Here is a 12,993-nt window from a genome sequence, read left to right as displayed (position 1 = left end):
GAGCCACTGGCCTAGGGATGCTTTAAAAAAAAAAACAACACCAAACAAAAACATAGTATTTAGTTTGATATTGAGAGTGGATGAGCAAAAAAAAGAAAAAGTACTGTGTTTGATTCATCTATTATTTCATGCAAAGTAGAAGTTTTCAAAATGATTAAAGGCATAGGCTATAGGTCCTCTGGAGTAATATTACATGTTGTGATCATATAACTCAGAGGAAAGAATGTCAAAGTATATTTCGATAGAAGAAGGTTTCTGAGAAAACTCATCATCAATTTTCTCTAAGTTTGCATCTAGTTAGATTTTAACTAGAAACATTCTCAACATACTGAATCACAGCCATTGAAATCCGTTGAAAGACTGTTGCTCTTACTAATAGAAATGGTTATCAGGTTTAGAAATGGGCTCAGGACAACACCTGCCAGATTGCTTCACTGTTCACATTGTTCCACGTGGTAGCTATGTACTTCTTTGAACTAAGTTACTTATCTTCTCTGAGCAAACTTCCTTAACAGTGAAATGGAGATTATAAAAACAAAGCTTTATATCCCAAAGGATTTTGTAGGATTACATATATTAACAAAGTGGAAAGATCTAGACCAATTCTGGAATACAGTAGTGTAAATACTTAATAATTATCTCTTAATAGAATGACTTGAGCATAATTGGTACTCATTGAATATCTATTGATTGATTACCACAGCTAGTCTTGCTGGCTTTTTATGTGTGACAAAAGAGACTCTCTCTCTTTCTCTCTTTGTCTCTCTCTCAGCCTGGTTTAGAGGCTTGTTTGAATTATATACTGCTCTTCCATACACTCTTTCTTAAACAGGTATATAGTAGATGTGCATAAAATAACAAAATATAGCTGATAACTCATGGATTCTGATTATTAATTGAAGGCAACAGAGTGAATTTTGAGGACTTCTCTATATTTCTGATTGTCAAACAAGCTAAGAGATGGCTGTCCTGAAGCTTTGGATGTTTTGAAACTGGAGCCCAGCTCCAAAGTCTGTGACAATGCACAGTGGTTGATGAGTTAGTTCTAGACGCTTCTGAATTTTAATGATGCTGGAGATGATATTGTGTGTCCTTCAGCTTGTTAGAGTGACACCAGCACTCCATAAATCATAATACCTGTGTATTGTAAAATCAATAGCAAAGTGCTATCTCAGCACTAACCCTTAATAAGTTTCTCACTGCTCTAACAGCTTTAACTTTGCTGTAATGCCATCGGACCTGTAGGTTAGGATCAGAGCATGCTTAATTTGTTTTGTAATAGAGACTTTTCACTAATGAAGGACCGATTAGTTAAGCTTTGGTTGCCACTCCAGTGATCAGTTGGCAGAACAGCCTCCACAATTAAACTCGTGTATCTCTGTCCTAAAGCAAAAAAGCAGGCTTAAACAGTCAATAAATGTTAATCCAGTCACAACCTGTCTCTGCCTTTGAAGGCTGCCCATGAGTCTCCCCCCCCCCCCATCACAGTTTTTTCATCTTGTTTTAAATGTGGTGGTCCCCATGGAGTCGAGATGTGGCATACATGACCTCCCACGGTTCGGTAATAAGATCTGGCATGCTAACAACATTGTCTACAGATCTGTCATCTATAGGTCTGTCTGTCCCTCCCCCTCCCTCCCCTCCTCATCTCTTTATCCAAGGTTGAAGAATAAATGAGCAATTGCAGCACATGAGCCCTATCGATGAAATTGGGTAACTATGTATGCAAAGAGAAAGATGTGCTTTTGTGCTGCTAGGACTCCTTATGGACTCTCTCTACGTTTACTATGCACATATGTGGTAGAGATGGACTAGGAAAGCTTCTCCCTTATTTGCTTTTATTGCCCTAAATGTGGGTTATAATCATCACTGGTGAGTGCTGGGAAGTGAAGGCCCTAGGGCAGAGCCAACAAGCCAAGTAGAGCTTCAAATAATTCCTGGGTTGAGAAAAACAAATAAAAAAGGCAAGAGAAAACACTGAGAATTAAAAAAAAATCTCAAAAAATCCATGCAATGTTCTGTGTTATCTGTATCAAACAAGATTCCAAATAGTTTTCCTTTTCTTTCTTTCTACCCACTTCTCTTTCTCTTCCTATCTTTCACATAAGACTGTGGCAGCTACACAAGAAAATAGTTAATAAAGACTCTGGACCACAGATCTATGGGCAAGTGAGAGAGAATAGACTAGTTTTATTTTCTAGATCTAAGAATCACATGCCTTGGGAATCTGATGACATTTATTTATTCTCTATCCTTAGAGATTGCTTTCCACAGGGCAAGTCTAGGCCTAGCTTCTTTCATATGAGTTAGCTCTGTTCCTAAAATCTAAAATTGTAGTGAAAGGAGAATCAAAGGGAGTAAGAACACTGAGGGTTAGATGTTTGTGAGTTGCTGTGTAGGGTGATGGTACTGACAGACAATACCCAAACAATGTGCTGATTAATCAGGGAGATTTAGGTTTAAGTACGGTTATTACTGTGCATTTTATAGAACTGTTGTTTGTTGACATATAAGTTTGCATGCCAGTATTTTATGATACCATTTTATCACTTAAAACAATGAATTATTACCCAATAGCATCTGTATTAACCTAAAAGAATTATGCTTTAAAAATGTTTCTGAAGCCAGAGAGCTCTTGTACATGGCCTTCTTCTTACAATGCAAATACTTGGACACAGTATGATAGCTATGGAGCAGGCAGAAATTAATCATGTCCTTATGAACTCTTTTTTTTTTTTTTTTGGACAGTCCTGAGCTTGGACTCAGGGCCTGAGTACTGTCCCTGGCTTCTTTTTGCTCAAGGCTAGCACTCTGCCACTTGAGCCACAGCACCACTTCTGGCCATTTTCCATATATGTGGTGTTGGGGAATCGAACCCAGGGCTTCATGTATAAGAAGCAAGCACTCTTGCCACTAGGCCATATTCCCAGCCCCTTATGAACTCATTTATGTTAGGACAAACCCTAGTTATTTCTCTGTGACTAACTGGTTTTTCAGAGAAAAACAAAGCAGTAGAATATATCCAAATATATTAACATTGCCTTACTAAAGGCAGGCCCTTTCAATGACTGAATTACTCATGTAGCAAATACATGTGTGCCTACTATGTGCTCTCCACCAAGTTAGTTGAGGAAAAAAATGACAAACAAAAAAGCATAGTCCTGTGCTTATTTGTGGAAGATTTAATATGTGCAAAGAAATACATTTACACTTAAAATTAAACACAAATATATTGATCATAAGCACTGAAGGAAAAAATAATTAGCATTACTCAATTAATTTATGACCTTAATGGGCAATGAGCCACGTGCTGTCAGCCTTGAGTCATTTAGAGAAAATCTCTTTTGGCTCTTGCTCTGCAAGAAGTATTGTGTCAGATACTCGAAGTAATTGTAAAGAAAACTAAAGATATTAAGCTCTCAAGCTTTATAAGTTTATTATTTCCCCTCAAGAATGTAAGATAATTAGTGTTTCCAGAAACCTATACATATATAGTAAATCAAGGAAAGGAAAGATACACACACACACACACACACACACACACACACACACACACACTTCATTTCCTCATTTTACATTGTAGATGTTTTGCTGAACTATTGGCCACAAGTGGAATCATTCAAAATTCACAGTTTAAATTCTACTGACTAAATAGAGGAACATCTTTCTAATGTGGGTAAATTACTATAAATGTCTTGTTCTTCCAAGGCTGAATTTGAGTAAGTTGGAGTGTTCCTGAGTGGGCCCAGATGGACATACATTTTCAAATACACATATAAAGCCCCTTTAGTCAGTCTTAAGAACCAGAGAGGCAAAAAGTATGAGTTAATCCTGATGGGGAATTTTTAAGCAGAATGGACAGTGCAGCTAGTGGCCAATGAGGACCAACATTAGCACCAGGCTCTTGAGAGTGAATAGCAGCTGATTTCATGACAAGGGCTTAAGTAGCTATTAGCAGGGATCCTTAGCAATCCAGCTGTCCAAGACTTAAAATGCAAGATGGTTGTCTACAAAGTAGGGTATGCAGTCCACAAGTCCTGATGATCAAACACTATCTAACTTCTCCATTTCACATTCAAATAAATAAGAGGACCAGAGCAAACAAACAAATTAACAAATGCCTGCCACCTCCTGGACTTTGTATATTTTTGATGCCACCAAACATCCATAAACTCAAGACAGTCATTCTCAGTTAACAGTTGGAAGTAAGCAGAAAGGGAGAGAAGGAAATCAATGTCATCATCAGTGTTGTTTAGCATTTCTTTGTTAAGCTTTGCAGCCTAACAAATATTTTACAGCTCTTTTGTTCCCAAGTCTGGTTAACCAAGCAACAAATATGAAGGAGGAGAGGGAACTCTGTTCTCAAGCTTCAAGGAGAGAACTTACTGTTCTCTTTAACCAATTACAGGTCATTAAAAGCATGTGGTTTTCCCTAAGTTCTAATTTAAATAGACAAAATCAAGGGCATTCTGGAGTGAGGTCCTCCTTATTTTGTTTCGTATAGATAGCACAAATATCAGATCTATGGTCTGGGCTGCAGCTGGAGGGAAGAATGGTGTACCTTGAGATGGGAAACATGGTTGGTAGCAAGGGAGAGGTCTCTGTCTCTTTGCTTTTCTGAAGCCCCTTCCCACACCAGGGCAGTGCTCAGTGGGGCCAGGAGCCAACCATCTGGTAGATTAGAAGCTCTAGAGTTCTTTCCCAAGCCTCCTTCCCAGGATATATCAAAGCAATGGAGAAAAGGAGGTCTTATGAGACATTGGCCTTCAAAGAAACAGATAGAGCTTGTTCCACAAATGGAGCTTGTTCTTAGGGTAGGGCCCTTCATGAAGGAAACCTTTACCTCTAGTAAACAGCCACAGGCTCTGAAATTCACGTAACTTTTAAAATGAAGGTTTTCTGAAGATGCAGAGTTGTTTTGATAATTCCCTTGGAAAGGGTCATGGGGATTTTTCTGGAAGAGGATTTTTGATTCTTTACTCCATTAAGATTGGCATGATTATAGGGTATCTTGGGAATCTAATGCCTTAGAAATAAAGCTCCATTCTCGCCATTTTCTTTAGGATTAGAAAGTTCTGCTGGCAACAAGCAAGGGTCATCTCAGAGTTCCTGTGGGGAGAAACTGGGAAATGACCAGACAGTTGTCTTGCAGTAAAACAATTTATGAAGGGAAAGGAAGCTGAGTGTATAGTAAATGATAACAGGAAGAATACAGTCTTTGCAGTCTGACACAGTGCCTCTGAAATTCTGCTTTGCCAATTAACTTTGTGACTCTGGGTAGGCTTATTAGTCTCCTGGAGCCTTATTTTCATGGGATTGCTATGAATTTTTATTGAGAAACTCATAGCAAGCACTGAAAACCCTGCAGGCGTAAGAATTGCTGCAGCTCCAGACATTGCTTGTTGCATCCCTATACTTTCCTTTTAGTTTCTGGTAAATTGAAATACTCCTATTATTTTAAGATTTTTAAGGTAAAGTGTCTACCAACAAGGCAAAATTATAATTTAGTAAGGATAAACAACACTAACATGGAGGTACTGTTTAATTTTATTTGTACTAAAACAGGTAAAATAAGTGTATGGAGTATGTATATTCTTTATTTCCTCTCTCCAAGATGTACAAAATGCAACTGTCCTTTGTAAACATTGATAGTATAAAAACACTGCCAGCAATGGAGATTTGACTCCACAATGTGATGGTACTTAACATGTGCTAATCGTGGAAAACCATTAATGGCCCTGATGCAAGAGTTGTGCACTGTATTTCTGAGTTGATTTGAGCTGGGTTAAATCCTAGGTCCAAACAAAACTAGTGTGTGGCCGGCAATAGGTTCTTCTAAGCTCCAATAATTCAAAATATTTTTCATTAAAATCCATACCAAACCAAAAAGAAAAGAAAACAAACCTAGACCTGATGCCTGGAAAAGGCATTTATGTTTCCCTTTTTATTTTTTAAACAAAGCAGAGAGCTGAAAACATCAGAATTAATGAAAGCAGCATATTTTTATTGTGCTGTTCTTACAAGAACAGATTTTTTTAATGAAATTTAGTTTAAAACAAAAAATCTTGTTGCTGGCTTGAACCGTTATGCATTCCAGCCTGGGGCTATCTTTTATTGGTCAAGTTATAAACCCCAGAAAAGGGGGTTTTATAGTGGAAATGCTGACAGAACCCGCACAGTGCTACTGGGTGCCTCTCTAATTAGTCTGAAATCCTGAAAGCTGAATTCCATAATACATGGCCTGTCGTGCAGCAAGACTGCAGTGAGGACCAGTCCCAACCTTGACTAGCATTCTTGTACAATCAGGGTTTCCTATGGACCCAGGTAAAATGCTCATATTTTCAAGCAAGAGAAAGCTTTTCTGGCCTTATTACTTATTTGGATTTGGAATAGATCTGTCTGGAATTTTTTTTTGATTGCTAGCATTCTTTGGCATGTGTAATTTTACTTTGCAGACAATGAACTTCCACTTGGGTCTTGCCAATTCGGTTTAAGAGATTAGTTTTGGTATCTATTTTAACCCTTCCCATGAAACCAGCTTCTATTTATGTTCAAAGGCTTGGTTCTAATGTTGGCAAAGCCATCCTCAGGATACTAAAGTGGATGAAGGATACGATGCCTATGGCTTCCCATGTACAATGCTCCCCCCCTACCCCCGTTTTGGTTTGCCTTCTCTGCCCTGCCTTGTCCTGCTCTGCCTTCTCCAGGCCCTCCTTCCATAACAGCCTGGAACAGGACAGTATGAACACTTGGTGGACTCTGGGCTGATAGGGCCTGCTCCTATTGCAGCTACAGACCGCAGTCAAAAAATGGTTCAGCTATAGTGTTCTGCCATGTTGGAGAGGTCAGGAGATATGCACAAACAAGGATCCTGAAATTAATAGTGATGGTCTAATGTGGGCATACCCTTATAGTAAAAAGCCAGGAAAATGAAATGCAAGAAAGACTAAAATTCTCACAAATGACATTCTTGACTGCAATGCTAATACCTTTTGGTTGAAGGGTGTGGGCAAAGGATTGACTCCCTGAAAACCATTAGAGGATATTTTAATAAAGTTGCAGCAGCCAGGTTGTCATTCTCCTGGAACTTGCTATCTCTTGGCACAATATTCTTGATCTAGAAATGATTGTTGAATAATTCTGTGGCCAGATAGTATAAAAAGACAACCAGGATCTATGGTAGGATTGATTTCTTCAAAATAATAACAATAGTAATAGCAAGTACTTACACTTTCTTTTGGTCTCTTTTATTTTGGAGGGGTATATAGTGAAATGTTTACACTCAAGAGTTTCAAAATCATGTATTATAAATACAGAACTTATAAGTTATGTATTGCTTTTGTTCATGTGTAAACTGGACATTTCATAGGAAAAAAGTCTTTCAGAAGCCTTAAATGTAATGAGAGAAAAACAAGCAGTAAACAATAGGCTTTTTCCTCTCCTTCCTCCCTGCCTTCTTTTGTAAAAGCGTTATTATTATTATTATTATTTTTTGGCCAGTCCTGGGGCTTGGACTCAGGGCCTGAGCACTGTCCCTGGCTTCTTTTTGCTCAAGGCTAGCACTTTGCCACTTGAGCCACAGCGCCACTTCTGGCCATTTTCTGTATATGTGGTGCTGGGAATCGAACCCAGGGCCTCATGTATATGAGGCAGGCACTCTTGCCACTGGGCCGTATCCCCAGCCCTAAAAGCGTTATTTTTAACATGACCTAGATAGTATCTAATTAAAGTGATATAAATATAATTGACCCATGTAAATAAGAATTTGGCTCAGTTAAGAATTAGAGAAATGTAACTTGGCAAACTTCACACTGGATTTCTCTAGGTCCTATTAGATTACAAATATTCTACTAGTTGCTAGACTATAGGTTGAATGACTCATACTTCTTTGAGGTTTAGAAAATCTATAATCACTCAGCCCACAATCCAATAAGCTCTTTAAAAAGCAGATGATTACCTTTTGAATAAGTGGGCATGTTGGGATGTTCATGCAGTAAAGAGAAAAAGGGGGAAAAACAAAGCAAGCCATCAAAATTAATTAGGCAATGTCTTATTGAAAAGATAACACTTTAATGAAGTAAACCTTGAGGAAAAGAAATATTGCATGGTTCATTCACTTCCTACGATTTAGTTGCAAGAGTGACCTAGCAACAAAGTACCGAGAGGTTGTAGAAGATGCAGACACAAATGTTCACTCCTTGGAAGATGCAGACATATATGTTCATTCCTTCCGCATCCTCTGCTGCCTGGAAGAGTTTGCTCACAAAAAGTAGGGGCAGAACTTGGCAAGCTGATTCTAAGGTTAGCATGGAAGTTAAAAAATAAAAACTAGTCAAGGTACATTTGAAGAGGAATAGAGAGGAACTCATTGCAAAAGGCTTCTTACAGAAATGTAGCAATTTAGATATTGGGGTGTTGGCTAAAAGGCAGAAAAATGTACAAATGGAAGAACAAGAAAAACAAAAACAAAACCCACTAGAAACAGGTGGGTGGTAGGTACTCTGCAGAGACCATGACAACTTTTAAAATATTCTGGGAAAAATGTTAGGTCTATGTGTAAAAGTATAGATTTCTTTCCCCATGCAATACGCAAATATATTGATTTATGTGGAAATAAAAAAATTTAAGCTTTTAGGATGAAATAAGGAAAATAGCTATATAAAAAGGGATGAAGGATTTGCTAAGTAAAAAGTATAAATCATATTGGAAAATATGGATAGCTTGAAGTAATTTAGTGTAAACTGGGAAACAAGCTTCAGACTGGGAGAAAATATTAGCAATTCATATTACTCATAAAAAGGAGATTGTGAGGGGAAAAGTGAGGGAGGCGGTAACAAGTTGCCTTACATATGAAACTGTAACCCCTCTGTACTTCACTTTGACAATAAAGAAAAAGAGACTGTGTGTGTGTGTGTGTGTGTGTGTGTGTGTGTGTGTGTGTGTGTGTGTACACCCACACATGTACTTATTTGTCAGGGCTGGGAGTAAAGAAAATCTGGCAAATATCTAACACGGTTGAAGTTGAGCAAATTCTATATACAGAGATTCCTACACTAGGTGTATTCAGTAGAGAAATAGTTGTGCTTGTGTGGAGGACTGGAGGACTGAAATGGTAAAAGTATTGTGAAATAGAAACATCTGTCACTGTAAGCTTGCAAAATGGAATAATACTATACAGTGGAATAATACTATACAGGTGAATGAATAGATCTATCTGTATTCATAGATATATCTAAAAAGGAAATAGTTGATTGAAAAAAGCAGTTTGCAACCCCGCCCACACACACTTTGAGGTTATTGTGAAAATGCACTAAGCACTTTATTTATGAGTGCCTCTATATACCATGAAGTGTAATGCAATGTTATCAAGAATAGTATACATTCCAGAGAAAGGTGTTCTTGGGAGAGCCAACGGGGCAGAATAGTACAGTCTACATAATTTTATGTTTTTAAAGGTAGCAAGTAAATGAAGCAAAATACTGGGATTTGTGAAATCAGGATAGTGACACATGGATCTGTCATACTATTTTCTCTTCTTTCAGTATAAATGAAATATTTTATAATTTAGAAGGAAAAAGATTGTACTCCTAAATTTTAGTTCTTTTTGGCCCATATTCTTAAAAATGGAATGTTCACAATTCCAAGGCAATCTGTTAGAACTAGAAAGTACTTAAGAATTCCCATTTAAAATCATGTTCTCTCTTTTTTTTCCATTTTTTGTATAATTACAATGTGCTTAAGTTATTAGTATAGTAAGACACAAATATTAGTAAAATATATATGTGGGTATGCAAAAATCTCACAGATAAGAGTGGATAATTTAAAAAGTGATCTAAAGACAATATGAATCATTAGGCAATATAAAATATTTTATGTTCTCACAACTTCAAGATAATCCCTTTTTATATTTTGTATATTCTTGAAACTTTTAAATGAAAATTTATACATGTATTTAATGAAAATTGGACCATATTGCATAAAGTATTTTCTTATTATCTTTAAAGTTCAAAGGGGTTTTCAGTCAACATGTCAGTGTATGAGTACAATGCATCTTGATCAATGTGGTCACCCCTTCCAATACTCTCCCCATTTAAAAATATTTTTGAGATGACTTTTCTCACTTCTATATAAACAACTCTATGTTTCAGTAAATCATTTTTTCTAATACAGTTTACCTAAATATTATGCTTTTGTAGTATTATTTTGATAAAATCTTGCTTATTATGCAACAATAATGGTCAACATAGAAAGTGTAAAATAGAAGACATTTTTAATCTTTAATAATCACAGCACTCAGAAAATCAGGTTAATAGCCTACTATGCATTCTTCCATTCTTGTGTTCAATTCTTGTCCATCTGCAGCATGTAGATTACAGCACTAATTTCTTCAAACTGCTAAGAAAGTTAGCATGTTGTAATTTTGTCTTTTTAAAAACTTAACATTTTATTGTACAGTTCTCCATACCATTGAGTGCTCCTTAAAACTTCTATTTTTAGTGTTTGTACAGTTGACATCAGCTGGATTGAATTTGAGTTACATACCCATAAGTAGCACTGTAATAAACATATGAAGAAATGTTGGTGCTCGCTTCAGCAGCACATATACTAAAATTGGAACGATATAGAGAAGATTTGCATGGCCCCTGTGCAAGTATGACATGCAAATTCGTGAAGAGTTCCATATTTTTATTTGCGGTTGTCACTGTTTTTGATTTCTGTACCCTTTGTCCTGTAAATAAGTTTATCTAATTTGGAGAAGGGAAGGAGAATCACAGAAATGGTGGGACAAAGGGTAAACCAATCCAACAGTGATACTCACTAGACACTATGTGGGAAATGAACTTTACAACTTGTGGGAGAGGGAAGCCAGGAGGGGGGAAAGTGGGAGAAAACGAGGGAGGGGTAACACTGTTCAAAAAGAAATGTACTCATTACCTGAATTGTGTAATTGTAACCCTTCTGTACATCACCTTTACAATAAAATTTAAATAAAAAAGAAGCTGCTACCAAATTGGGATATATATGTGTATCTATATATATCTATAAAGAAATTTTGGTAAGTCTTGGTGATTATGTCCTTACAGTAGCCACCGGGTTAAAGTATAAGAACCTTTTTAAGGTTCTTAATACATTCTATCAAATTGCTTTCCAGAAAGAATCTGGCAGATTTTATACCTACAAGTAAGAGATATGAGGATACATAAAAGGCATTAAAATTTTATTTTCATATAATAGTCTAGATGGGCATATTAATTTGTGAAATAAATCTGTTCCTCAATCTGATAGACATATCTTTGGTCATATTTTAATTTGGTTTGGAGTCCATGGCTTAAAATTAGTTCTTATGAGGCTAAAACATTTTCATAATTGATACATTCATCATCTAATTTGATAAATACCTTTTGAAAGAACACTGGAAACTAAAAGAGGAAAAATTGAACATCTTTCTTGTGGTTAGAATAATAAATTTGGAAGTGCTATAAATTTATATGTAAATTATTAAGGGTGCCTCAAAAATAGAGAAAAAACATACTTGGGAAAGGAAAAGATTCAATGCATTTTAAATAATATGGACCATAATTGGAGCTTATTTATAAAACATTTTCATTATTAAAACCAAAACATATGGTTGTTTTTCATGAGCGTTGGCAAGTGTTTTTATTGCTTTATAAAAAATTATTGAATTATGCTCTATAAATCTAATCGGCATATAGATTTTTAATGGTATATATTCTCTTTCATTAACTTAGAGCTGTTTTCCATAAATACCAAACAGTGGTTAAAGCTCAAAATGAGGGACATAAGGTTAAGGCTAGGTATTTAAAATTTTGACAAATCAAATTTTGAAATATAATTTTAATTTTTCAGGTCAGGCTAATTTGGATGCTCTCTGAAGAAATGCTTCATTTCAACTTCCACTTTCAAGTATTTGTACTATCTGCAGGGGGAAAAAAAGACTTGGGTATATTAAGTAGTCTTTAACTCCAAAAGCTAATAAAAGTCCTGCGTTCTCTGGCCACAAGAATGGATTGTGTTTTCTGAACTCATTCTCTTTCATACCCCAAAAGTTACACATTTCACATTTAATTTTTGCCAATCTCAATCCACTGAGGCCCATCTGAATGGAGAAAAAGACCAAAACTGTCACAATTGCTCCTGAGAATATGAAAACAAATTGCTGTTAAGTGTATTTAGTTGTAGGTTGGAATCAGTACCAAATGGTTCAGCTTTAAAGGTTTAGTTCATATAGGAAGATTTAATCAATTGTGGACTTCATGGTATGGAAAGATTGAGAACAAAAGATAACAGCCCTTTTTTTTAAAGTTGACATTGCCAAAGGAACTCACTCAGCTATTAACCTCTGTGTGTTCTTAGGGCACCCTGGCCCATCTTATTGATTACTGAGCTTATTAGTTTAGACAGGCAATCAGAAGACACAGCCAATATATTGTCAATAGAAACAATAGTGATGTAAGTTCTAGGAAAGGATGAGGAGACAGGCAGACAATAGTTAAGAGTTTTGGCTCTAGAATTAGACTGTTGGAGTTCACATGCTTAGCTAGATATTTGCTAGATAGCTGTGGCTATGCTACTTAAACATTCAGAGCCTAGTTTTTTATTTGTAAAATGAAATGCTAAACCATAGCATTCTTGTTAGGATTCGAGGAGTTGTGTATGATAATGCCTGGGACATAAATTAAATATCAGATTGTCTTGAATCAAAGATATCTTCTATGAAAAATTGTGCTGCGATGAACATTGTTGTGCTGGTGGATTTAGTATGTTCTTGTTTGTGGTCTTTTGGGTAGATGCCCAAAAGTGGGGCTGCTGGATCATAGGGGAGCTCTATGTTTAGCCTTCTAAGGAATCTCCGTACCACTTGCCACAGTGGCTGAACCAGTTTACATTCCCACCAACAATTCCCTTTTGGCTACATCCCCTCCAACATTTGTTATTGTTAGTTTTCTTGATATAGGACATTCTTACTGGCAC

At 36.4% G+C, this 12,993-nt stretch overlaps 1 non-coding gene across 1 annotated transcript; it reads left to right on the top strand.

Moving 5' to 3' along the window:
• Window positions 1-10,581: 10,581 nt before the first annotated feature.
• Window positions 10,582-10,688, top strand: LOC125350995. Its single transcript, XR_007210893.1, has one exon. It is a non-coding gene; the product is annotated as a U6 spliceosomal RNA (small nuclear RNA).
• Window positions 10,689-12,993: the final 2,305 nt, after the last annotated feature.

The sequence above is a fragment of the Perognathus longimembris genome, chromosome 4, assembly GCF_023159225.1.
Source record: "Perognathus longimembris pacificus isolate PPM17 chromosome 4, ASM2315922v1, whole genome shotgun sequence".
NCBI classification, from domain to species: domain Eukaryota; kingdom Metazoa; phylum Chordata; class Mammalia; order Rodentia; family Heteromyidae; genus Perognathus; species Perognathus longimembris.
Note: the sequence above shows the minus strand (reverse complement) of the source record. Positions and strands in the feature narration are given on the sequence as shown.